Here is a 27,650-nt window from a genome sequence, read left to right on the forward strand (position 1 = left end):
TATTATATTCTAGTATCAAATACACAATTTTCAAATGGAGGCCTAATAACAGATTATATTGTTCTCTTCCAAGATGGTTGCTGGCATCCACCAGTAACCTTTCAAAACAAAATGTCTAATTTCACTGCATTGACAGTAGGTAAAGAATTAAACTGACATTACTCCTCCACTGAATCTACATAAATCAACAGTTAAATAATGTCAGTTCTTCCGTGTTCTCTGGAATCAATCACAGCAAAGAAATTAGACTGTTTCTTTTGAAAAATGTTGGGAAAGAACAAATCAAGATCAAAAATCAAGATTCAGTTAAACAACAATTATAACTAAACAATTTGAGATAATGTTAGTTTCCATTAACATTAAATTAGGTTACTGAATTGGCAAACACCTTCCTATTAACATTACCCATTTTACCCCAATAACTAAAGAAATTAGCACTTGCAGGTCAAAACCTTTATTCAAGAGATGCAAAAATAACATTGATACAGTGACTGTCAAAAATTACAGCACTGATCATACTGTGACATGTTGGTTCAAAACAGCACACTTAGAAATATTCAACGTTCTTTACTTCAACTGAATGAAACTGAAAACACCATTTCACACGACCCATATGGGATATTTAGACTGTATAACTGTTCACGCTACATCTCTTCACTAGTAAAAGAAAGAAAAAATACAAAGAGAAATTTAAAAATGCTGCCAAAGTGCTGCACAGAGCAAAAGGAAAAACAAACAACAACAAAAAAATGGCCCTGTCCTCATGGCAGTTGCAGTGTATATAAAAATGAACCCTGCGATCTGTTCCTCCAGCTTCAAAAATGCAGCAGAACAAGTGTGAGATTTAAATGTCTTCTCACCTAGAGCTGATCAACTTAAGATAAGATAAGATAAGATAAGATAAGATAAGATAAGATAAGATAAGATAAGATAAGATAAGATAAGATAGAACTTTATTAATCCCTCGGGTGGGTTCCTCTGGGAAATTCGATTTCCAAAAAAGCACAGCACCGACAGAAGTTACAGAGTTATACACACACACATATATATAAATACAGAGACAATATAAATAAAATATACGAAGGGGATAAATAGAATAAATAGGAATAAAAATAAAAATACAAGTGAATTGCACATTTCAAGTATTGAGTCTATTGCACCGTTGACTATTTACAAAAGTATTGCACAAGGTATTGTACAGTGAGGTGAAGAGGCACTACAGCTTAGTTGTTCCCCCCTCCTTTGTCCTCCTGTTTCCCCTCCCTCTCCCCTCCAGAGAGGAGTTAAACAGTCTGATGGTGTGTGGGACAAAGGAGTTTTTAAGTCTGTTAGTTCTTGTCTTTGGGAGAAGCAACCTGTCACTGAACAGACTCTTCTGGTTGTTAATGGCCGTGTGCAGAGGATGCCTGGCATTGTCCATAATGTCCATCAGTTTCTTTAATGTCCTTTTCTCTGCCACTGTCACCAGAGTGTCCAGCTTCATGCCGACCACAGAGCTAGCCCTCCTTTTTTTTTTTTTTTTTTTCTAAATGACATCAGAAACAGCAGTATGCGACATTACGTGATGGCAGAGCTTCAGTTCATCCTTTGTCATTTTTTTTTTTTTTTTTTTTTTAATAAATAGGACAGGGGGAATGAATGAGAGAGAGAGGGGGAGAGAAAGAAAGAAAACCCAAGGGGAGAAGAGACGGTGAGAAGGGGGGGGAAGAGAGACAAAAAAACAAAACAAAAAAAAAGAACTCCTGGGTCACCTGTATGGAGAAAAAACAAACAAACAAACAAACAAACAAACAGAGGAGACAGCAAACAACAAAGAGCAACATAATAATAGAGAAAACAAAGCACCATCACAATAAACTAGCTAGTCATAGATATCAGTATTTACTAAGTAATAAACGATATTGTGCAGCACGCAAGATAGACAGCGCACAGTGTGCTTTGAGGCAGCAGCCAAGAAAGCTTTAGTCCGCGTCTGTGAATACCCATGTGTGCATACCTGTGTGGATCAGCATGCTTGCATTCCAAAGGTTTCTCCATGTAATGATCTGCTAGGGAGTGTGGGGGGGCCACAGCCCCGTCCTCCAGGGTGTGAAGCGGGTATGGAGGAGATCAAAACTCCAGACATCCAGAGGCCCCCAGAACACAAGAGACCATGGAAGACCAACAGAGGGGCAGCCGCGCCACTGTTCCAGAGCTAGCCCTCCTGATCAGTTTCTCCAGCCTGGATGAGTCCCTCTTTGCTGTGCTGCTCCCCCAGCACACCACAGCATAGAAAAGTACTCCAGCAACCACCGACTGGTAAAACATCCTCAGGAGCTTCCTGCAGATGTTAAAAGACCTCAGCCTCCTGAGGAAGTACAGTCGGCTTTGGGCTTTTTTATACAGGTGCTCTGTGTTGCATGACCAGTCCAGTTTATTGTCCACCCACAGCCCGAGGTACTTGTACTTGTTGACCACCTCCACCTCCTCCCCCTCTATCTGAACCGGCAGTGGACCTGCTCTAGACCTCCCGAAGTCCACAACCAGTTCCTTAGTCTTTGAGGTGTTGAGTTGCAGGTGGTTTGTGTGACTCCATGCGACAAAGTTCCTCACCAGACTTCTGTACTCCTCTTCCTGATCATCCCAGATACACCCCATGATGGCTGTGTCGTCTGCAAACTTCTGAATGTGGCATAATTCAGAGTTGTAGCAGAAGTCAGAGGTGTACAGGGTGAAGAGAAGAGGGGACAGCACAGTTCCCTGTGGTGCTCCTGTGCTGCTGACCACTGTGTCAGACGTGATGTCCTTCAGCCTGACGTACTGTGGTCTGTCGGTGAGGTAGTCGGAGATCCAAGCCACCAGGCAGGGGTCCACCTCCATCCTGTTCAGTTTTTCCTGAAGCATACAGGGCCGGATGGTATTAAAGGCACTGGAAAAGTCAAGAAACAGTATCCTGACCGTGCCTTTTCCCCCATCCAGGTGTGAGTGGGCTCTGTGTAGGAGGTACAGGATGGCATCCTCCACTCCGACACCCGCCTTGTATGCAAACTGTAGTGGGTCCTGGGCATGTTGTACCTGTGGTCGGAGGAGGTTGAGGAAGAGCCGCTCTAGAGTCTTCATAAGATGTGACGTCAGTGCCACCGGTCGGAAGTCATTCAGCTCATTGGGCCGGTTCTTTTTAGGGACCGGGACGATGCAGGATGTCTTCCATAGGGCGGGCACTCTCCCCAGTCGCAGACTGAGGTTGAAGACTCGTTGTAGCGGCTCCCCAAGTTCAGCAGCACACGCCTTTAGCATCCTAGGACACACCTTGTCTGGGCCTGCTGCCTTTCTGGGGCGAAGCTTCCTCAGTTGTCTCCTGACCTGATCCACTGTGACACTGGGAGATGTTTGGGAAGAGGGGAGGGGGGGAGATGTCTTGCTGCTGAGAGAGGGATTGGAGGAGGGGGGTGTCATGGTGTCAGGAAGGGGGGGAAGCGAGGGAGGTAGGAGAGTGGGGAGAGGACTCTGTAGTAAAGGTGAGGGTGGGGGGGTTGTGGGCTGGTCAAACCTGTTGAAGAAGTTGTTGAGTTCGTTTGCCTTCTCCACAGTCCCCCCCACTGTGCTTTTCTTGGTGTTGTGGCCTGTGATGGTTTTCACACCATTCCAGACCTCCCTCATATTGTTCCTCTCCAACTTCTGCTCCACCTTCCTCCTGTAGGTGTCCTTTGCTTCCCTCAGGCAGCGTTTCACCTCCCGCTGTGCTGCCTTCATCTCCTCCTTCACTTTGCTCCTGAAAGCCTTCTTCTTCATGTTGAGGACAGCTTTGACTTCCTGTGTTACCCACGGTTTGTTATTAGGATAACACCGTACCGTCTTAGCAGGGGCGACCGTGTCCACACAAAAGTTGAGGTAGTCTGTAAGACAGTGTGTCGCCCCCTCTATGTCCTCACCATGTGGGCTCAGGAGCACATCCCAGTCTGTGGTGTCATAGCAGTCTCTCAGAGCATCCTCCTTTTCTGGGGTCCATCTCCGGATGGAGCGCGTTGTGACAGGCTGCCTTTGGACGAGGGGTGTGTATTGTGGCTGTAGGTAAACCAGGTTGTGGTCTGACTTCCCTAGTGGGGGGAGGGGGGTGGCTCTGTATGCATCTCTCACATTAGCATACAGTAGGTCAATTGTCCTGTTGCTCCTTGTGGGACAATTCACAAACTGGTGAAAAGCAGCCAGAGTAGAGTCCAGTGTGGCATGGTTAAAGTCTCCAGATATAATAATGAAAGCCTCGGGGTTTTGTGTCTGAAGTCTTGCTGTGACTGTGTGTATTTTCTCACAGGCAGCTGTTGTGTCGGCCCTCGGAGGGATGTAAACATACACACAGATCACATGACTGAACTCCCGAGGTAGATAATATGGCCGCAAGCTAACAGCTAGCAGCTCCAGGTCCGGACGGCATACCGAAACTTTAACGGAGACGTGTCCAGGGTTACAGTATCTGTTGTTAACGTAGACAATGAGTCCCCCACCTCTGCTTTTTCCGCTGGCCTGCGTGTCCCTATCGGCTCTCACGGGTGTGAAACCGCATAGGTCTACGTTAGCCTGCGGCGTTAGCTCGGTTAGCCACGTCTCCGTGAAGATAAACAAGCTGCACTCACGGTATAGTCTGTGGTTGTTCAGAGCGCACAGTTCGTCAATCTTATTCTGTAACGAGTTCACGTTGCCCATGATCACTGTCGGGATTGATGGTTTGAATCGCCTCCGGTGATCCGCTCTCCTCGCTCCAGCTTTGCAGCCTCTGTAGCTCCTCTTTAGCTCGGCCGGGATGTTGTGTCGCATGCCGGTCTGTCCCTTTGTTTTTAGTGCCAGCAGCTCCGCTCTCGAATAGATGAAGGAACTGGTTCCAGAAGTTTTAAAAAGTGCATTATCCATCTTGTATCGCTATATCTAAGAGGTATAAGTAGAGGAAGGTGAAAAAAAAGTTTGAAAAGCCTAGTCTAAAAAGTTAAAGTTAACAAAAAGGTGCGGTGTTGCAGAGCTACTTGGAAAGGCTGCCGTCACTCCAGCGCCATCTTGATGATGTCATCTTGATGACTTGCATGCATAACAGTGAGCTTTCCTTGCAGGAGCAGTTTTGTCTTAGTTGTGAGCTTTTCTTGTACCGGACTCTGCGCCCTAATTTTAGTGTCAGACCACACATTCAGAGTATTCCATCAGAACCAACCACGACGCAAGAGGAACACTGATGACGTGCAACCCCATGACCCAATCTGGGGCAGTGATGTACCAGCGGAGTTCAAGTTGTGGACCACCAGACAGAAGGTCCTGCACTCACTGTTCCCATGGGTCGGAACTGGAAAAAACACGTTAAGAATTGAGACTCTTGACTACCGATTTGGACTTTTCCTGAACAGCTCAACAAAGATAAATAAGGCTCAGAATGAGGAAATCGACGCGATCAGAATAGTGGTCATGCAACACAGGGTCGCCCTGGACATGATTCTCGCTGAGAGAGGGGGCCTCTGTGTCTTATTCAACACCACTTGTTGCACCTATATCCCGGACAACGTGCACTCCTTGACCATGACCACCGCCCTAGACAAGTTGCGACAACTGAGTAATGCGCAGCAACAAGACTATGTCACGAACAATGAGGACTGGCTGACCTGGCTGCTGAGTGGCAGCTGGAAGACCCTCGTGATAAAAGGACTCGTACTGATAGGAGTTCTGCTTCTATTATTGTGCTTGTTTTCTACATGTATCCTACCATGCATAAGATCCATGATTGACAAAATGGTACAGGCCACAGTAATTACCTATGTTGGACTGCCACTAGAAGATGAATCGGATGAAGAAGATTTAGTATAGAAACACACACACACATACTGAATGATGCTACAATTGAAAATGTTATAAGCAAGTGATTGTTGGCTGATAATAAAGTATGATTAAGTGAAAAATATTAACATCAGGAGGGGATGTTAAAGAAGAAACGCTTTTATGAGTTTTATGTTGCATTAAAGTATATGTTCATATTTTACTCTTAATAGGAAAAGAACAAAATGTACTACTCGCTCTGTTTATAGAAAGAGGAAGTTCACCCTATGACATTTATACGAACTTAGACACACACACACACATATATGCAAAATTAGAGGAAACTGCTATGCTTGTTTCACCCTGCTATAAATAATAAACGACTACTGCAGCTCGGTGTGAGTCCTCTCTGAGCCCTCACCCGTGCAGCACGTTAACCGTCTCCAAGTGTCTCAGTGTTGTTTATTCACCTGTTTGATAACTGTAAATCTCTGACAAGAGTTTATTTATATCATCTTCACGTGAACACATTCAAGAACATCACAGATGAAGAAACATTAAAAACTTCCACACTACATGAAGCAAGAAAAATAGTTTATTCCTTTATGTAGAAAAAACAGAAACATCAAACATCACAACAGACTCTCTTTGAAAGAACTAAAAACCTTTGTTCTCATGGTCCAATCATGAGTGAACTCCCCGATGAAGCCTTGTGTGCTAAAACATGTCAGAGTTTTAAAGGTTAAACATGAGTTTCCAAAACGTTTTGCTGGAGAACAATGAACTATTTGACTGAGTTTCAATCATTTACAGACGAGCAAAACCAGGACAGAGAAAAAAGGACAAAACTGACTCAGTAAAAAACAGAAAAGAAGATCCCATGTAGATCTGTATTATGTAGAAGTTCAGCCCAGCAACCAGTTCAGTTCAACACAAGTTTAAATGATTCTATCTGAACTCTGTGGAGCCTGATCTCAAGCTTTTTGAGTCTGACACAGAAACCAGAGGATCTTTCTGTGTCTTCAGATTCACTGTGATCCAGTGATGGGAGTGATTTCAGCCCTGAGTGATCGCGCTGATGTTTGCACAGAGCAGACAATGAGGTGAATGTTTGGGCACATTGGTAACAGTGAAACAGTTTATTAGTAACGTGGGATCGTTTGTGTGCAGAGTATGAACTGAGATTCCTGAAGCTCTTGTCACACTGGTCACAGCTGTAGTTTCCTTCTATGTGTGTTCGTTCATGACTGTTACGATGACCTGAATGCGAGAAGCTTCTCTCACAGTGTCTGCACTTGTGTGGTTTCTCTCCTGTGTGGACTCGTTTGTGTGATTTAAGGTCCCTTGCAGTGGTGAAGGATGACCCACACTGATCACAGAGGTGCTTTTTAACCCCACTGTGAATCAGTTCATGTTGTTTTAACTCACTTGGTGTGGTGAAGCTTCTCCCACATTCTTTGCAGTATTTCAGTTTGTCTCCAGTGTGTCTACGTTGATGTGTTTTAAGGGCAGCTTGCCAACTGAAAGTTTTTCCACAGAGGTCACAATGAAAGTCTTTCCCACCACCACAGTGATGACAGGGTTGAGAACTGGATCCATCTGTGTCGCTCTGCTTCTAAACAAAGACACAAAGACAGTGTAAGTCAGTCCTTCAACATTTGTATCCTGAACGTCGCCTGAAATAAAGAGCATCTCTGCAGACGTCCAACTACATTTGACTGTTTCAGTTAACACACTCAGTTTACTGGGCTGCAATAACTACAATACTACCACCATAATACTACAGTAATACTAAAATCATAACTGAAAGGAAAATCTGAATAATCACTCAGAGCTGCTTTTCCATGCAGTAGAATTGCTAACATGCTAACACAGTTTAATGAGCAGAGTTGTTCCAAACAGTCAGGCTAAAATGACAAGATAACAATATAAATACATACCTCACAGTAGCTGCACTTGTAGAGTCTCTTTCTGGTGTGGATCTGTTGGTGTCGTCTCAGGTAACGTGGAGATTTAAAAGTCTTCTCACACAGGTCACATTGATAAGGTCTCTCCTCAGTGTGGGTAAACATGTGTCGTTGTAAGTCTGTGTGACTTATAAACTCTTTGCCACACTGTTCACAGCAGTACACATCATGTCTGGTGTGAATGCGTAGGTGTGTATTTCGGCTCTCTCTCTGGCTGAAAGTTTTTCCACAGATGTCACAGCTGTATGCCTTAATTCCAGAGTGGGTAACTAGATGCCTCTGTAAGTGGCTACTGTTAGTAAAAGCTCTGCCACACTGATCACAGCTGTATGCCTTAATTCCAGAGTGGGTAACTAGATGACTCTGTAAGTGGCTACTGTGAGTAAAAGCTCTGCCACACTGATCACAGCTGTACGCTTTAACTCCACTGTGGATGAGTTGGTGTTTTTTTAGGTAACCCTTCCTGGAAAAAGACTTTCCACACAAGTCACAGCTGAACGGTCTCTCTCCAGTGTGGATGACCTGATGCTGTTTTAGTTTATCCCTCACAGTAAAACCCTTCCCACACTCGTCACAGCTGTATGGCTTAATTCCAGAGTGGGTAACTAGATGCCTCTGTAAGTTGCTACTTTGAGTAAAAGCTCTGCCACACTGATCACAGCTGTACGCTTTAACTCCACTGTGGATGAGTTGGTGTGTTTTTAGGTGACCCTTCAAGGAAAAAGACTTTCCACACAAGTCACAGCTGAACGGTCTCTCTCCAGTGTGGATGACCTGATGCTGTTTTAGTTTATCCCTCACAGTAAAACCCTTCCCACACTCGTCACAGCTGTATGGCTTAATTCCAGAGTGGGTAACTAGATGCCTCTGTAAGTTGCTACTTTGAGTAAAAGCTCTGCCACACTGATCACAGCTGTACGCTTTAACTCCACTGTGGATGAGTTGGTGTGTTTTTAGGTGACCCTTCAAGGAAAAAGACTTTCCACACAAGTCACAGCTGAACGGTCTCTCTCCAGTGTGGATGACCTGATGCCGTTTTAGTGAAGCCCTCACAGTAAAACCCTTCCCACACTCGTCACAGGTGTGTGTTTTCTCTCCCTTTCTTCTGTGAGGTTTGTCGGCCTCCTGAGAGCGCTGACTTCTGGCTCCATGTTGGTCCTGCAGTGACAGAGATACAAACAGAGGCAGTGAGTGAAATGCAGTCGTGGAACAAACTCAACCTTCAAACTCCATTAACACTAGTTTTAAACCTGAAGGTGGAGCGTGGCACCAAACACCTTAAAGGTCTCTTATCCCCACCTGCTGGTAGTTCTAACACATTACATCCAACCTGCTGTTAAAGATAATTCATGACTGTTCAAACACTAAAATCATGCACACACACACACACACACACACACACACACACACACACACACACACACACACACACACACACACACACACACACACATTATTTTATAATTTAGATTATTTTGTTGTTTCCTATTACATATTTCTATAGTTTGTATAGATTTATACAGAATTATTCAGTGATAATAAATCCTATGTTTGTTTATTCTAAAGGAACCCCGTTAGCTTCCACAACAGATGTTGCTCGTCTTCCGTCAAATACTCACATAAAATATTACACAATAAAGTGGATTCAAAATATCCACATAATTTCACTCTTACATCCACAGTGAGGTTTCACAATTGTTCAAATATAAGCAATCAATAATAATAATAATAATATCAATAACATTGAGGCACATTACACAAATTTCAAAAACAAATCATGTCTTACAATATTTACAACAACTAAAAGCTCTGTAAATCGGCTTTTAAGTGTTCATTGAAGTTTTGAATAATTCTCTAATTTTTTAAGGCAACTTATTCCACTTAAAAGTTGCTCTAAATGTAACAGTTTAACAAAACGTTACTTTTAACTCGAGCATTTACTAAATTGCAGCTTGTTGAAAACTGTGTAATATGATGATGTATTTCATCTGGATACTGCAGCTGAGCAGAATAAATGTGGTGTGTTTAACAGAATTGCTTTCTTTAGAACTACAAGTAAGCCATAGAATATTTTAGCCTGTACAGGAAGCCAAGAAAGGTTATTATGCATTTGATCAATATTAGTATAGTATGAACATCTTCACACTAATCTGGACGCCTTATTCTGGACTAACTGAAGTCTGTTAAGATCTGTCTTATTAGCTGCTGACCAAATGATTGAACAATACTCCAGATGAGACATTACTAGTGCATTAATGACATCTTTCATAATGAAGAAGTGATACACAAAGAGCATTTCATAGCCATAGCTATGCCTTGTCGGCAGAGTTATGTGACATTAGTGATGTTTGTACTTTCAGCGTTAACTTGGTTTTAAAGCCTTTAAAATATACGCCGTTCAATAGTCGACCTTAATCTGACAGAGAATGTGATGATTTTGTGGATAATTAAAGTCAGTCATATATCCACAAACACAACAAGCTGAAAGTCAGTGATGCTGCTCGGTTTGCAGTCCTGAACATCACGGCACAAGCAGGATTCACTGCACTGTTAATGTGAGCTGTGTTATATTGCTGCCTCTGTTCGGTGGTGTCGAGCCAAACGCACTTTAACGTGTGTTTGAACGAGCTGACGGTTCACTCGTTAAGCTGAAAGAAAGATGCTTCAATCACAGCAGTCACACATGTGTCCACTGCACCATCTGGAACTCTTCTTGTTTACACTCGTAATAACACAAACACTAAATCCTGCTTCTCTGGTGCTGTTGTGTAGCAGTGTGTACACCTGAGACTGTCACCTGTGTCTGTCCTGCACTCTCTCTCTGTTTCTTTCTCTCTGATTGTGGAATAAAAGTATGAACATGTGTTTATAAGTTACACTTGTGTTTGAATCCTGCAGCTTATCACACATTTGATTTCCATGTGTGACGACTGCAAGTGTCCAGAGTGAGGACAGACTGAGGGAGCCACTGCTGCACATCATCTGTGAGGCTTTGCAGCCCTGATGATCCACCAGGACAAACTCAGCAGTGTGTGAGGAAGAGGAGGAGGAAGAGCCAGCAGCAGCTGACAGATGGAGAGAATAGACAGACTGTTCCCTGTTTGTGAAGGACTGCTAGGAAAGTTTAACATAACTGTCTGTGCTGAATCAGTCTTATTAGGTAATGTTCAAATAATGTGATCATCCCAGTGTTTCCAGTGTGGGAGAAAGTACTCAGAGTACTCAGGGCCTTCAAGTTACACACTATGAAAGGCAGCAACAAGTTTAATGTTCAGAAACCTAAAGTCTGTATCAGCAGCAGGATGGAGCTAAAAATAAATGTTGGTTTCAGTTCTATGAAGCTTTGAGTATTTTGGATCAGTAGCTGCTGTGTTTGTTGCATCATATTGCTGTAACTGTTTATATGCTTTATATATTCTGAGCTAAGTTGATCTATAGTGTTACATCATATTCTATAAGGATGTTATGTGTTTGTAGACTTTCTGCCCAGTTTGACCCATTTAGCAGAAGTCAGCCTGTTTAAGGCTCTGATATCTATTCTGTGTGACTTACAGCAGTTATGACATGGTCTGATTTTCTCACCCAATATAGGAATATTTCATATATCAGTCTACTCTTCATTCTATCAGACACAGTTATCACAGCTCCTACATTTGCTTTTTACACATATATGTAAGCATTGAGCCACATTTAGTACCAACATATTAAATGAACAATATTTGTCTCTTATATATGATACATCTATATACACACTGTCACAGATACTTGTCTGTGAGTGAAGTGATTAATATAATAACTATAATATTGGCCATATTATATTTACATTACCACAGTGAGGTGACTTTAGTCTCATGAACAACATCAGCTAATTGTTATTTACAGCTAATCTTAAACGACTGTTCAGCACAGAAATGAAGCCCAACAATCATGTTTCACAGTCCTGTGGTCTCAGCCTCAGATACTCATCAAATCACACAGAGCTCATGTAGAAACAAATGAACTAAATATGTTCTCCTTCATTTCTGTCAAACAAAGCTGTATGAAACGTTTCCAGCTGTTAGTATCATGGTTGCTAGGCAACCTGGGCAGCGCGACGGAGGCTAGACGTCCCATTTCACGAGCCTACGAGCCTCGCACTTCGGCCTTAGCGGTCTTTGAGTACGCGGCCCTTGAGGACTTTAAAGCTGCAGAACCTGAATCGGGATACAGCCATGATGATCTCCAGCCTCGTGCTCGCCAACATTCTCACCTGAGTTAAGAAGACGATCACTGAAATGGTCTCAGCAGGTCCTTTGATGACAGCAATGAAATGCAGCGGTAAGGCTTTTTGGGGATTAAGTTCGTTTTCATGGCAAAGAAGGACGATGCAGTTCATCTGATCACTCCTCATAACATTCTGGAGTGCAGGCAAAATGCTATTATAAAAACTTAAGCAGCAACTTCTCCAGGTTCCAATATTTATGCAATTCTCAAACCTTTTGGCCACGACTGTATAACCTCTTCTGAAGTTTAGTGGATATTATACATGGTTATGCTCAGGATGTGTCGGCCAGTTTCCACTGGAAACGCCTTTTGGTTAAACTGTCAGCGAGGAATTTGCATTTGCACTGTTACATTTTTATATAACTTTAATGCACATAAACAACAGCTGCTTGTTTCAGTGAAAATACATTGATGGGTTTTTAATAAAGTTGTGGAGCTGTAAAGTATTTTGTCTGGTGTCAATTCTATCGTCAGCTACATCGTTATGGCAAATGTTCAGATGTATATGGTGATAAATATCTTTGGTCATATGGTCCTGCTCTGTCTGTCACCTTCTGTGTTGAGCTCATTGTTTCCTCTGTAGTGGCTGAGCTGAGTCCAAGTAGCTGAAAATGTTCCTCTGCTGCTCCGTCAGACTCTCCTCCTCCTGCTGATCAGCTGGGACACAAAACAGATCTTTGTTAGGCTCCACACTGCACTGAAGAGTCAAAGTGTCTCATATGTTCATCTGACAAGTAAAAGAACACATTTTTGTTTCCCGAGGTGGGCAACTTGTTGGAAACAAACACAAAAGCTTTGAGCACTGATACCTGCCATTGCTGGCATTGAAAGATGCAACGCCAGCAATGTGGATTGTCAAGACTCAAACCAATCATCAAGCAAAGACAACAGGGATCATTTGTTTCTGTTTATTTAGCATTCACAGCATTTGTAGTTGCCTTCTGTGCAAGGGAAGTCCACGCACACTGTGTGGTACCGCCATCCGCAGAAGGTGCATTCAACCTCTGTAAGAGAAACGAGGTTGTCTGAGACTGAAATGATATTCACTAAAGAAGTGGGGATTTGTAAAACTTCAAGTGTATGATAAGGTGAAAACAAATACACAACTGCATGTCATGTAGTTGAAGGTTTTTTTTCTTTTGGAAGACCGGAAAACACTGAACGTTATAAATTAGTCCTTTATTTATCCAGGTAAAAAAAAATCTCATTGAGATTAAAAATCTCATTTCCAAGAGAGACCTGGCGTCATGGCAACACAAGTCACATACCACACAGGTATATAACATTTAAAACAAACACAATATCCCAACATGTGTAACAAATGTATTGTGCTTGAAACAAATTCAGAATAGGTGATAAAGCAGCTGCACATGTGTGTCACGAGTAAATCTGGCTGTATAACAAACAGAAACAAGTGATGCTGCTGTCTTTGCTCAATGGTTGGTTTGAGTCTTGACAATCCACATTGCTGCCATCTTTCAATATGTTGAATGCACCAGTGTAAGTGCAGCCACACAGACTCAATGTGTTCATAGAAACAGGTGCAGATGTGTCACGAGTTCATCCAGCAGTAGCTATGGCACTTGGCCACAGGGGGCAGCAGTGGACTGACCTGCATTCGAGACTGCTCCAGCTGCTCTGTGACAGTCAGTAGATCTGCTACAAATTGCAGATCATATGCAAGTTTTGGAAATGACATTATAAATATTCCTAACTTAGCCACGGCAGCATTGTTGATGTATTACCTATATACTACAAATTATTCCACCTGCTGAAAAGTGGATCTAATGTGGGCGGACTCACACTTAGCAAATAAACCTGTGATGTGAGAATGTAATCAAACTGTTGATCAGAGGCAAAGTAATTTAAAGTTTATGATGCTATCGTCTAATGTTAGCTGACATGATGTTAGCTTGTAAACTTATGTTGTTGTCTGGGTCTCATGTCTGATCTGATGATAATAACTGTGACAACACAGAGATTAAATAAAGGACGTTGGTGGGACTTCTTATGTTAGAACTATAACTTCAGTTAAGGAGTGAGACGTAAGGTGACAAGGAGAATGAAGAGAATGAGAAAGAAGTAACTGGGAAGAGAAAATGAAAACAAAAATTTGAAATGATCAAATTTGTGTTAACAGATGATGGTGATTTTAGAAATTCAAGTGATTTAAAGGTTTTATCCTATTTGTTGTTGTTTTTTTCATATTCTTCTATTTGCAAGAGGTTATTAATAAAACAGGTTCTCTTTCTGGTTTCTCTTTTTGGACGCACTCTCTACAGCTTATCACATCCAAAATGGCGGATGTCAAGTACAAAACCTCGACAGAAACAATCAGCAAGAATTTTAGCATCAGTCCAAAATAAAACTGTCCAACTACAGAGTTTTAAAATCCAACTAAACTATGAACAGAGATCTTTTACAAATAGGCTATTGATGAGATGACAGTGGTAACAAAAACGTACACATCCGCGCACACAGACAAAATGGCGGGAGAGCGTTTAACGGTCGACCTCATGAGTCCGTTACCGTGAACTATGGAGCGGCAGATTTGTGCTGGAACTGAGCTGCACACAGCTGATGTTAGCCAGGAAACATTACACACTGCTAACGTTACCTTCACACGGAGCTCCACACGGAGACGATCAGCGTCAGGCACAAACACCAAGTTCAGAAAAGAGGAACTTTGAGCAGGAAGGAAAGAGTCAGAGCGGCGTTTGAGGACACGTTTACAACCACGAACATCAGAATCTGTCTGTGCTGCATTCAAGTGCAAGTTGGAAACTCACTAATCTCTGTCATGTTGTCCAAAGATGATTTATTTCTGCTGGTTTTCTTGTTTGAAACACAAACATGTGTCAGCACTTTGTTGTTCTTCACCCTGCAGCATTTGAATATTTCAGGAGTAAACTGATCATAAATTCATGAAGTCATGACTGAAAGTGCAGACTGAGAGTGGATCACATGATGTTTGAGGTGTGTCATGTGACATGTTCAGTATTGTCACACATGTCTAGATTGTCCCTGATATCATAACTGCTCAAACACTGATGATTATATTTGAAGAATTATTCCTGATGGCAGCAAAGTTTGAATGGAGCTCTCTGTCTGTGCTGATTTGTCGCCCTCTGGAGGTCAAAGCACAAACTGCATGATGTCACTGTAACCACCACAGTGACAGGAAGTGTTTTTAAATGATGAAATATGTCAGTGATGCTGATAGTGTGTTCATCACAGACGTTCAGGCTTCATGTTGACATGAATCAAAGTTAATGTCATTATGGACCAAGGACAGTACTCTGGGTCTCCTGCAGAACAACTCGAGCTGTGATACCTGAATGAAGAGCCTCTGCTGCTTTAAAGAAGGAGGCTCGAGGCAGAGGTGAGGTGCAGACCAACCAGCTTTTATTCAGCAACTTTAACAGAAGGATGAGAAAAATAAAACTATACAGCACAGTGATGCTGACTGAAGCCACAGCATTAAACTAAACAAGCATCGGATCATCTTTAACAACATCTAATAAATAATGACAACTATTTAATCCTGTATTTCCTACAATAAAGCCTGTTCAGATATTTGTTGCTGATGGAAATGTAAAAGGCTCCCAGGAACCAAAGGACAAAAACAGAGGCAACAGTCACAGCTGCAAAGGATCCCCTAACACATAAACTGGTTCGAAGATATTTTCTAGCTCTGCAGAGGAGCTTGATTGCACGGACAGTAAAAAGTGGATTCAATAACAGCAGCGAGCGCTGAGTGATATAACGGTGCTGCGAGCAGCAGTGCAAAGGCTCACACAGAGACAGCAGCTACACTGTGTGTGGATGTGATCCACAGTCACAGCTGTGGGTTTCAGTCAGTGTGTCTCTAACTTCATGGTCACATTTCAAAGCTTATTGGAGCCAGAAGATGTTCAAGTAAAAGATTTATTGCTGTACTCGTCTACCAGGATAACAGGAGGTTCATAAAGCTGTGTAATACTTCAGCTTTCCATCATGGAGTAGTAGTTGTGTCCCTTTGTGTTTATTAGTGTGTTCACACGTCTACTTTAACTTCACTCTGTAATGAAAGGATTCAAATCCCTGATAAATACATACATGCTGACTCTGAGTCTCAGTGAAGGAGGAAAGGATGGATGAAGGCAGCCTAGTGTGGGTCATGTGTGTCCAGCAGTCATCCAGGGCCTGGATCCATCTGTAACAGGAAGACAAAGTCCAGCCTGTAATCATCCTATCAGGCACAGCGTTTCCATCCAGCATCCTGACGACGCTAACAACCCGTCAAACGTCTCCTCTGGTCCACAGAAGTCACACTTCCTGTGTCATGTTTACCTTTTTAAGTGTGCTATTCAAGCCTGTGTGACCAACTCTGACTCTCCAGATTCCATCCTGGTCTCTGCTGCAGCTTCTTCTACACGACTGTTTTCTGTATAATAATATCTGCCTTTCCCGTCTCTGTCCCAGTGTGCCTGCCACTCGTCCTTCATCTTTACCTCCATTATACTCTTCACCTCACTTTCACTGTATTTTATAGTCAAACCTGCACGACTTCTTCTTGCTGCACCTTTTTAAACTTATCGTCCTGTTCATTGCATCAACACCGATATTCACAGGGAGCCATAAGAAATCCACTTCTATCCCTCTGTGTTTGATTCTATACAGTAAATGAAGTATATCAAAAACAATATGTTGCCTAGAGTCTGAAGACATATCACCTGTGCTCACTAGCACGCTGCTAGAGTCCCAGCAAACCACATACCTCCATATTAGTGCGTCCTCCACCCAGTTCAAGCCAGTAACATCACTACCAGCTCCCAGTATAAACTGCCACATCATCTGTAATTCTTTTACTCATCACCAAACTTATTTGTGGGAGAACAAATGCAGCAGCCGTTCTTTTATCTGACAGTGTTGACGCATCAGTAAATATCCTCACATGACCTGAGGACTTTCCCACTATATGAACCTGCTTTTAGTCGCCCCTCCTCCCTCGCCACAAGCTTCCTTTACAACATAACTTATAAAAAACAACTTTATTGACAATCAGCAATAACAATTACAGACAGTCTAGAAGAAGAATCACATGATCAAGGAGCAGAAGTTTATGGTTTTAATAGCTTTTACATTTTGGGAAAGTTTTAAAAACATTGTTTGGTTTTCTTTCTAAAGCGTTGAAAGGACGGCTTTGCATCAGAAAAGTAAGATCAGCAAATGAATCCATTAAAGTTCTTTTGCCTTGTTTGCAAAAGAAGCCAAACAACATTTGTGTTACAAAGAGAGACTTCAGAACAGATCAAAGATCACAAACATCAGGCACTGATGGAAACAGCCAAACACAGAAACAGAGGCACCAGCAGGTGAAGGAGGCCTGTTGTAGAAATTACTCTGAGTGCTCAGGTAGAAACGCATGAAGAACCAGTGCGTCTAATATTTGGAAACCAGTCTGTGTTTGAGCGTCCTGGATGAAACACAGATCATGTTGCAGAGCGAGGACGTCGTCTTTCCTCCCGAGTGTGTAACTACAGGACGTGTGCAGAAGGTTTAATCGTCCTCCTGACAGTTACTGATGAACGAGTCCTTCAGGGAGGCTCCAGGATCACTGTGGCTTTTACCAGCTGCTGCTAAACTGAGAGGTGTTGCTGCTTCATGTGTGAAGATGTTTGCATGGCTTTAACAGTGCAGACGTTCCTCATGTGCACCCATTTCATATGTTTTATTGTGATGTTTAGTAACATCTGCTTCCCTCCTTCAGGCAGACGATAAAGTGAGCTCAGCCTTAAACATGTGGAGAGAACGTTTGACCGACAGTCCTGGGACGACTGCAGAACAATGGTTTGTTTTTAATGATAAAGTTTCATAATGGAAATAAATGCTGAGCCTGTTTCATGATGTTGGCCCTGCAGCATCAGGCAGGATTAATACTGTAACAAACGTGTGTCACAGTTATAATGACTTTAAATGAAGACTTGGGTTGGATGGAGATGTCAGCTGGATTTGTGCTGACTGTCACTTTAAATGTTTTCAGTTCAGCTTCTAAATCTACTTTTGTATAATGTTTGCTGAGTTTTGCACTTCATGACGCTTTTAAGAAGAGCCAATAAATCCTGACTTTACACAAAAATAAAGGTTTAATGTGTTTAGTGTGACAGTGGAGGAGAGCGCACATAATAAGAGTCATTAACAGAATGGTGACAATTATAATCTGTCTCATTTTAGGAGCAGCTCACAGGCACAACAGACTACAGAGCAATCAAAGCACCAGTTAAACGTCCATGTGACCGGCTTACAGCCAATGAACAATCAGTCCCCACTGTCCCCACCAACATCACTGTACTGGAAAGACTGTGCTGCCATGGTCAGAGATGAACTGGTACTAAAATGTAAGGCAGCTGATGTGTGTGGCCTTAGCAGCACAAATGCATCACGGCTGCAACGCTGCAGTGTGTTTAAAAATTTGAACATTTCTGTGGCTTCAAACCAGCAGCTGTTCTGTACTCAGTCGTGTTTGTGTGTCTGTCAAAGTGATTGTTGTCTTTAAAAAGCCTTTTGTGTTGAGTTTTGTGAGCAGTGCCGAGCTTCTCTGTAGTCTAAGCTGAGTCGATATATTTGATTCCATGTTTGGTGTGATTTTCAAAGTCAGCAGCAGCAAACCCATACGGTAAAAAAATACATTTTTCTGGCCAAAATATATTTCAAATATATGGTAAATATATTTTGTATTTGTGATGCTCCAAAAAAATATATTTTTGAAATTGAAAATATATTTCTTTCAAACCAAAATACATTTCAAAACATATTTTAGGGTGAAGAAAATACATTTCCAACCTTACAGTAGAATGTATATCAAAGTATCCTTTATTTAAAATATATTTAGTGCAATAATGATGATAATGATAACAATACTAAAAGTAACATGTTTTATGCACATCTGCAAAAAACAGTTGGATTCAAACAAAACAGAGTCAAAGGTCTATCACGAATTAGGTTGTTTATTCATTTGCTTACAGTATTTCACATTACACAATATCTCACTATAATGTAGCGTTCATTGACTTTGAAATTATCTGTCAGTGATACAGTAAACAAGATACAACAACTGCTATGTACACTTTAGTTTTTGACAATATATACAATTTAGTACTTAAAGGAACACACTCCACTGTTTTGGAAATAGGCTCATTCTCCATCTCCCTCAGAGTTAAAAATGCAGCGTCTTCTTTCTAGATCCGTACGTTAATAGGGCTCTGGAGCGTGATCTTACGGGATGGGGCGTAGCCACGATTTTTGGTCAAGGCGCCATATTAGCAGGCCAAACAAATGCTTGCTGTGTGGTCGGTTGTAATGTTAGATTGCACTACCGACAAAGGAATAAGCTTGAAAACAGGCTCTCTTTTCATTGTTTCCTCACCTGGAAACATCATGAGGGAGCTTATGTGTTGGATGTTACCAAAAGAAGGCGTCTAGCCTGGATAGCAGCTGCGAGACGAGCTGATATTCAGTTCTCTACCAGCCACAGATATCTGTTGGTGTGCTCCAGTATTTTCATTCAGGTAAGTTCTAAATAAGTTCATATTATTATTTATAGCCTGTTAATTTTATTTTCAATGCGCTCTGAGATCATAGCACAAACTTAGAACAAACATGCAGAACTACCTTCTATTTATAGAGTTGCTAATTATTTGGCATTATTGCAGCAAACCAGCCTATGAAATGAATGAAACAAATCCTGACTGGGTTCCAACACTACACATGGGGCACTACGAAATCCCTGCTTCAAACTACATGCTACATACCACCATGCCAATCAGATTACTTCTTCCATGTGTGGGTAAAAAGGTGACCTTCCTGGATAAGATGGCAAAGGTTTGCTGCCTTTTGGTGAACATGTGCCCCAGTGTGGTAGTAAAACCACAGAAAAAAGGTTTTGTTAAATACTCTTAAGTCTTGTGCTGTTTATGTAGTGATAAGTTTTCAAAAGAGACAGTAAATTACAGAATGCTAGTAGTGGGTGATATTATACAAATGCTGTCATGATTTTATGTGAACATTTTGTCATTTGTAAACTATACATAACATTTTTTCTACATTGTAACTGATGTGATGTTCTACAAAGTGCTTTTAATTAAAAATAGGCAAACATTTCTTTGTTTCTTTATTCAACTTTTGAACAGTGGTATTTAGTAAGTACATATTCAGTAAATGCAAAGTATTTACATGGCCCCCTAAATTAAAACATTATGGGTTATTCAGAACAGAACTATGCTTGGAAAAATATTGTCCCATCAGTTGATCCAACTCCTCCACAGTAGCAGGTGGAACTTTTCTTTTTTGAGGATGGCTTCTTTTACCTGTCACAACGAATGGTCTGTTTATGTTTTGATCAAGAACCTTTTTTTTGGGCAGCTGAAGAGGAGAAGTCTATCTTATGGCCAACCTCTGGCTGTATCTTGGTCATATTACCCAGCAAAACCCAGTATGCAGGTTCATCTGTAACAGTCCTTGTGCCACAGATCCTCACTGTTGCTTCTACATTAAACAGAAGAGCAGTGACGTGGGTGCAGGTCTCCACGACTCTAGCCATACAGCTGCAGTGGGCGGCTTCAACCTTCCCTGTGATGCTCACAATGACCTGTGGCTGCAATGCTGCAATTCAGTCTTTAAGAGTGCAGGACCTAAAACACACACAGACAAAGTTCATTTAAAGACAAGAACTTTAATAAGCCAAGTCCGACACAAATGTGTTTTATTTACTTTCAAATCCATTTATCATAAATGTAACAAATAAAGTGTTTTTATGTATCCATCTATAGAACGCTGCATGTTATATTCTAAATCTGCATGTTTCTTTTTAGAAACCTATCAGCAAAAAATGAACCTAAAGTATGTAATGAATGTATTTTTAGTGACACAGGACACAAACAAGGAAGCAAATCAAATCACAAATCACAAATCAAATCACTTTTTATTGTCACATCACATGTGCAGGTACATTGGTACAGCACATGTGAGTGAAATTCTTGTGTGCAAGATGTGTAATTAGGATTATTTATAATAAATATGAATTAATTAGGGCAATTTCTTTAACCATAAAGAATAACTAAATCCTTCAGGACAATGTCACATCAATGCACTGAACTCACTATGTTATCCCTCTAACAGAGCCTCTACATGTTCTCACTGTAATTTCCCCCTCACGAATGAATTTTTGCTAGCACTAATTTGAATGTTGGGGGGAATCAAACGCATTTTACTCGCAGTACTCAAGCTGACTTACCTTTGCTTGAATGACGGCGTACTCACAACGTGGAGGCTTAAAAATAGCCAAATCTTGTACCCAGTCCTTGGTGAATTGGATGTGCGCCTCCAGAGATTTATAATTGCGAAATTGGTGCGCCATGTATGCTCTGACTCCACAGACAAGGTATGAGAGTAGATCATGCTAAGTCAATAACGGTTTGGTCTTCAGGGTTTCTACTCCATGACTATATTTCATACGGGTCCACATTTCAACAATCAAGTACCGTCTCTTTGCATCTGGACAGAATCTGTCTCTATACCGTCATTTTCTTTTGAGCTACGTTTCAGAATGGTTCGTAGCAAACTTGTTTTGATTCGTGACCTGCCAAGATGGTGCTGCGCTCCCACAATGCATTGCGACATTACGTCAACTCCAAAGCCCTTTGCGTGCAGGAGTGTATGCGCATGCGCATTGCCACGGTGGTTTAAAAAATAAAGATATAATGAAAAGTAATTAATAAAAATTAAATATTTAAACATTCCCACAAATGTGCAATGAACGTGCAAAAACTCTCTTTAGTAGTTGTTGCTGTTTCTTTCTTTCTTTCTTTCTTTTTTTTTTTTTTTTTTTGAAAAATAACGACGTCTCTGAGGCGCGAAATCTGACAGCGAGAGGAACGGCCGGATACAGGAGACGGGAAGAAACAAGCCGATTATGTTCGCGTTAATTAAGTGGTTGGAAGATGTAAAATTCTCAATTCTGCCAACTGAACATATACGAGATTTTAATGAGGATGAATAATTAGCCGGCATGGAGGAAACGGACCTTTATTTCATGGAGTGGCGACAAGAAGCCAAGGCGGGTGGCCAGTCTAAGAAGCCTCCATCATCAAGCTAGCAGGTGCCTTTTCCCATATAATATTACTTTATTCTCGCTTATTTGGAACGGAAGCGTAGAGCTGCCACCCAGGCAAAAGAGAAATATAAGTATATCACGTTATAACGTGAAAAGTTTATCGTTCTAACAATATACTATCATGTTTGAACAACATGTTTGAACAACATTGTACGAAAAATGTACATAATTATCACGTCCGTACAATATTGTGCGAACGTGACAATTATGTATATTATAATAACGTGATATTATATTATACCAGTGGTTCTTAACCTGGGTTCGATCGAACCCTAGGGGTTCGGTGAGTTGGTCTCAGGGGTTCGGCAGAGCCTCCGCTGTGACGTGCACGGCTCATTTTGTGCACCAGTAAAAAACATATCTACGTCTAATTTGAAAAAAAAAACACACTTTATTTTTCACTAAAGAGGGGTTCAATGAATGCGCATATGAAACTGGTGGGGTTCGGTACCTCCAACAAGGTTAAGAACCACTGTATTATACAAACATGAAAAGCATAATGTTAGAACAATAAACATTTCACGTCATAACGTGAAGCTCTATTTTTCTTTTGCCTGGGTGGCAGCTCCACGCTTCCATAATTTGGTAATCAAAATATGTAACTTAATTAATTATATTGTGACGTACTTTTGCCTTTTCTTATTATTCTGCCTTCTCAATAACTATCAAAGCCTATTCACATTTAATTTGGCTTTCACAGAAATCCTACCTCTCCTTCTGGCTACAGAGTACTTACCAAGGTTAGAAACAAAGAACAGTTATGCTTTATTAATGTTCGCTAATTACAATGTTCCACATTTCCTTGCTTTTTAAGTCATTTTTAGGCTTTTTAGAGTTTTTGTTTTTTTATTTTTTTTAGCAGTAATGTTTCTGCCTATTTATTTCAGCCCATGAAATCGAATGCAGATCTTCCTAATGTGAGATTTACATAAATGTAAGTAATTTTGTTTGTCATTGTCATTAATGTTGTTGCTGTTGTTGTTTTTGTGCAGTTTGCAATCATATAAACCTAGCAAACATCAGTCAGCACAGTGACTAACCTAAACAGATTCTTGCTTTATTCACATATATTATATGTAATTATATATACCTGCACATTGTACCTAGGGTTGCAGCCACTTGGCCCCACCCCATTGTTGTGACAGCCCTGATTGTACTTATACACTGCATCTGAACAGGGAACAGTCTGCCACATTAATGTATTTTTAAGTGACTTGTTTGTAATACATGAATTTGTTTTTTACAGATGTCAAAGTCTCAACCTCATGCTGCCCTCCCCCATCCTCCTAAAGTAAGTATTTGTTGTTGTAGTTTTTTATGCAGTGTCTGTGTCACATGCTAATCATAATTATTGAAATAACTGTTTTCTAACAGATTTTCCAAAACACTAGTTATGTTTGTTGTCATTCAGACCAATACTACTGCTTAGACATTGTTTAGTGGTCATGCATGTTTGACAAGCTCGTTATGATACCAAAACAGTAGGCCTATCACAATAATCGATATATCGACTTAACACACAATACATGTACATGACCTCAATAATTGTTGATGATGTAATTTATCCGCCATTATATTTACAAAAATAAAATATAATGATAACAAAACAATAACATTAAATAACATTGTTTTCTATTTGTTAGAAAATTTACTATTTATTCAAGTTTTTAAGGTATCTAATATTTTGATTCCTAATTTCAATGATCTAAATACTTTAAGAATTAGATGTTGGTTTGTCAATCGAAAGTGTGTAGATCTTGCATTATTGTGGTGTTATATTATGATTATACATTCAAAGACATAAAATGGTCTTAAAATGACAATGACATAACTTGTCGCAATTGTTTATGGGGCAATATACCGACCAACAAAAAGTCGTTATCGTAACAGGCCTTCAAAACACACAGTTTTATGATTGATAAATTCAAAAAATATATACATTTAATTTCTCTGAGATTCTCTAATATTCAGTTACAGTTCACAACACAGCTACCTGTACATGCAGTATTATACTGTAAATATAAATCTCTGCATTTAGCATCCCACTAGAAGCGTCACAGTTACTGCCTCTTTTTTTTTTTTTTTACAAATACCTGTACTATTACTAACACATTTACTGTTTTACTTTTAGCCTGTGGATACAAATGCAGATTTCCTTAATGTAAGTTGTGCATTTTAATTACATCATGTTATTTTTATTATTATTTATTTATTTATTTTATTTTACATTCAAATATTTCAAGCTTCTTGGTTAAAGAAGCTTGATTGCTAGTAGGTAAAGAATAGTTCACCTATAATTCATATTCCCAATTAATTTCTCACCTCTGATTGAATGCCTTTGTTTGTTTTCCTATAACAAAACATTTTTGCTGGATATATATGGTGAATTTATATGCATAGATACAGTCGTAGTGCTTGACACATGCAAACAGCAGTAGATGTACTAAAAAGGAAATAATTACAATCATGATGTTGATTGCTGATGTCAGTATATATATTTTAGAGGAATGTTTTGTTTTTCACCCAAAATAACTATATTGCTTCAGAAGAGATTTATTACCCTACCGGACTCTTATATATTGTTCTGTTTTTTGTTTGTTTTTGTTATTTTCAGGTTCAATGGTGCGTGTTCTTCTAATGGCCGCCTTCCCACTGGAGGTTTTGATCCACAGCAATTTAAAAGGTAATCAGCTTTGAAAGTCAGTTCAAATGGTTAGCTAATAGTACTTTAAAAAGCCTACAACTCTGTCACCAGTTTCTTTACCAAAAATTACCCATAAAAGTATCGCTCAATAGCATATAATTGTAGTTCAAATGTTTAGTTGTACAAATATCAAATTTTTGGAAATCTAAAACTAGATTTCCAAATAAAGATTTCTTTCAGATGTTACATGTGAATGTGTTTTCTTAGAAATATATGAAGGGTTAAATTTATATTTTTTTGAATGATTTTAAATACATTTAAATTGTATTTTGAAATATATTTTATTAATATATTTCAAAATATACAAAAAATGGCCAAAAAATATATGTGCTAAAATACATTTTAAATATATAAATATATTTTAAAATGTATTTTAAAATATATTTTTTTTACCGTATGGGCAAAGCTACACCAGAGGGTTGTGCTGTGTAACAGGTTGGTGCAGGTGGTGTTATCTACATTTGAACATTAGGCAACAGTCTCATGAAGACACTTTCTATTGTTCACTAAAGACCAACAATAACAGAGACAAAGGGAGAGCAGCAGAACTAGTGCTAACAATTAGCACTGCTAGCCTGCCCACCAACACCAGCTAATGTTCTAAAAACGATGATCAATGATTTTGCTGTAACGGCTCCAGCTGTCTGTGTCAGGGACACGTTGGAGATGAAGTGAGTGATCCAGTGACAAAGGTTTGGAAACCTGCAGTCAGCTGAGACTAAAGGAGTCACCTGACCGAGAGACCAAATGTTTCACTGAGAACGTCCAGATGAACAGAATCAACCTTTGGGATAATCTGTTCCACACATCCATGTTTCACTTACTGCATTATATTTCCTCATTGCTGTGCACACAGGCCTGTGGCTTATAACCAACTCCAAGTTCAGACTCAGAGGCTGCTGAAGCTGTTTTCTGGAACAGAGACGTGTTGGATATAAAACCAACTCTTCTTTATGTGTCAGCACTGAGGAAAGGAGCAGCTTCGTTTCTAAGTGTATGAAGGACTGTAGCAGTGTGTGTGTGAGCTTTATTTCACAGACAGAACCATGTCAAAAACACAACTTCAGGTAAAAACAATACAAAATCAAAGAGTCTGATCAGAAGGATTAAACAGAGGAGTGTGGGACTGTTTTTAACAGACAGCAGGTTAAGCCAGGCTGGAGGAGTAAACTGAGCCTCGGTGTGAGCAGCAGTGTGTTTGACAGGAAGCTGAGATAAACAGTCTGGAGCCCATTTAGTGCTTCATATGAAAGTGTGAGGATTTGAAAGCAAATCTAAAATCAAGCAGGAGTCAGTGTGAGAATGATTTGTGCTTTTCCTCAGTCAGATGCTGGGAGTTTCAGTTCATCCATGTTCAGCGTGCTGTGCTTTGTGTAACAGGAGAATATGACAGTATAAATCAAGTCTTCATGTCACTGAAAGCCTCCACAGTCTGCTATGGAGGTGCATCAGTTTGGATTTACAAGAAGAACATTTCTTAAACCTGCCACAAGATGGCGCTCCAACAGAAGGGATGTCCACAGTGTAACACAGACACACACATACTGTGTGAATGTGTGAGTGAATGGGCTTTCAACACAAGGCTTCTGCTGCTACCTTTAATTACATAATTAGCTAACAAGAACAAACTGTTAATTACCACCAAAGAACGGCTCCAGATTTTAGCTGCTGACCATTTTGTGAAACGTTGATTACATCAGCTTATTGTTGATTTTTCAACCTTAATATCAGCTGCTTTAAAGGAGCCTGGTTCTCTCGCAGTAACACTTTTCTTCACTAGATGCAGTGCAGGCACAGTCTGTGTTTCTAAACTACACACTAATGTTCATTGTTGTGCAGCTAAATCCTCCCTCTGGATGGGAAGAATCCCTGTCAGGCTTCAAACACCTGGCTTGGTGTTCTGGAGCTAATGTGTCACCTGTGAGGACTCTGAGATGAACACACAGCAGACACTTCAGTTCTCCGTCTGTGTGTCCTCAGTTTCCCAGCATGCCTTGGCTGTGGTGGTGGAGGTGAATGAGGGGGAACATGCTGCTCTGTCAGCACTCAGGTTTCATACCTGGTGATCTCAGAGGACAAAGCGGCGTTACAGCAGCGCACGTTGATGAGACCTGATGCTCTGAACAGTTCAGACTTCAGCCTCACTCTGAGAAAACAAACGACTGACTGTCAGCAGCAACTACACCTGCTCCATCAGTGACGGAGAGAAGAACTGAGACTGAGAGACATACAGCTGCAGGTCAAAGGTCAGAAACGCCCGCTCTTTGTACGGGTCAGGAGTTAGTACTGCAGAGGTCAGAGGTCAGCTTGCTGACAAACCATTTGAAACAGTTTGGAGCTAAAAGCACAACAGCAGAGGAAAGAAGAGACACTGCAGAGATGATGCAAAATATTGTGTTTTGTTCTCAGCTGTCAAAAAGTGTAACACACGTGTTCCAGCACAGCCTTTGTGTACTTTCACTTCTCCATACTGTCCATTGGAAATCCTGTTTGTTACTTTTTGATTTCAGTCCATGTGTCCAAAGCAAACTTCTGTCCCACACTTTCTCTGCTGACTCTTCACCGATGCTCAGATGATCTCAGATGATTTCACCAGAACTCATCAAAATTCGGGCTCCACAGAAACCCAGACGTCACTAAACAAGCGTAACAAGCAAAGTGAAAACTGGTCGTTCAGCTTTATTGACCAAAGATAAGCTCACATGTCACCTCATGACACAGACACTTATTTCCACAGCATGCACGAGGACTGACAATAAGTGTCTATAAAGCCACTTCTATCTGCCACACCTGT

At 40.7% G+C, this 27,650-nt stretch overlaps 3 long non-coding RNA genes across 3 annotated transcripts in view; 1 reads left to right on the forward strand and 2 right to left on the reverse strand.

Moving 5' to 3' along the window:
* Nucleotides 1-438: 438 nt before the first annotated feature.
* LOC143415910 (uncharacterized) overlaps nucleotides 439-27,650 on the reverse strand; it is a 366,388-nt gene continuing 339,176 nt past the window's right edge. Inside the window, exon 2 of the long non-coding RNA XR_013096338.1 lies at nucleotides 439-860. This is a non-coding gene — a long non-coding RNA (uncharacterized LOC143415910). The remainder of the gene's footprint in view (nucleotides 861-27,650) is intronic.
* LOC112432329 (uncharacterized) lies at nucleotides 5,054-16,457 on the reverse strand. Its single transcript, XR_013096332.1, has 4 exons — nucleotides 16,098-16,457; nucleotides 12,551-12,656; nucleotides 7,710-8,894; nucleotides 5,054-7,384 (listed from the first exon to the last, which is right to left on the reverse strand). It is a non-coding gene; the product is annotated as an uncharacterized LOC112432329 (long non-coding RNA).
* On the forward strand, nucleotides 21,866-24,940 carry LOC143415896 (uncharacterized). Its single transcript, XR_013096323.1, has 6 exons — nucleotides 21,866-22,137; nucleotides 22,853-22,892; nucleotides 23,040-23,086; nucleotides 23,399-23,443; nucleotides 24,284-24,313; nucleotides 24,767-24,940. It is a non-coding gene; the product is annotated as an uncharacterized LOC143415896 (long non-coding RNA).

This window comes from Maylandia zebra, unplaced genomic scaffold, assembly GCF_041146795.1.
Source record: "Maylandia zebra isolate NMK-2024a unplaced genomic scaffold, Mzebra_GT3a scaffold11, whole genome shotgun sequence".
Taxonomy (NCBI): domain Eukaryota; kingdom Metazoa; phylum Chordata; class Actinopteri; order Cichliformes; family Cichlidae; genus Maylandia; species Maylandia zebra.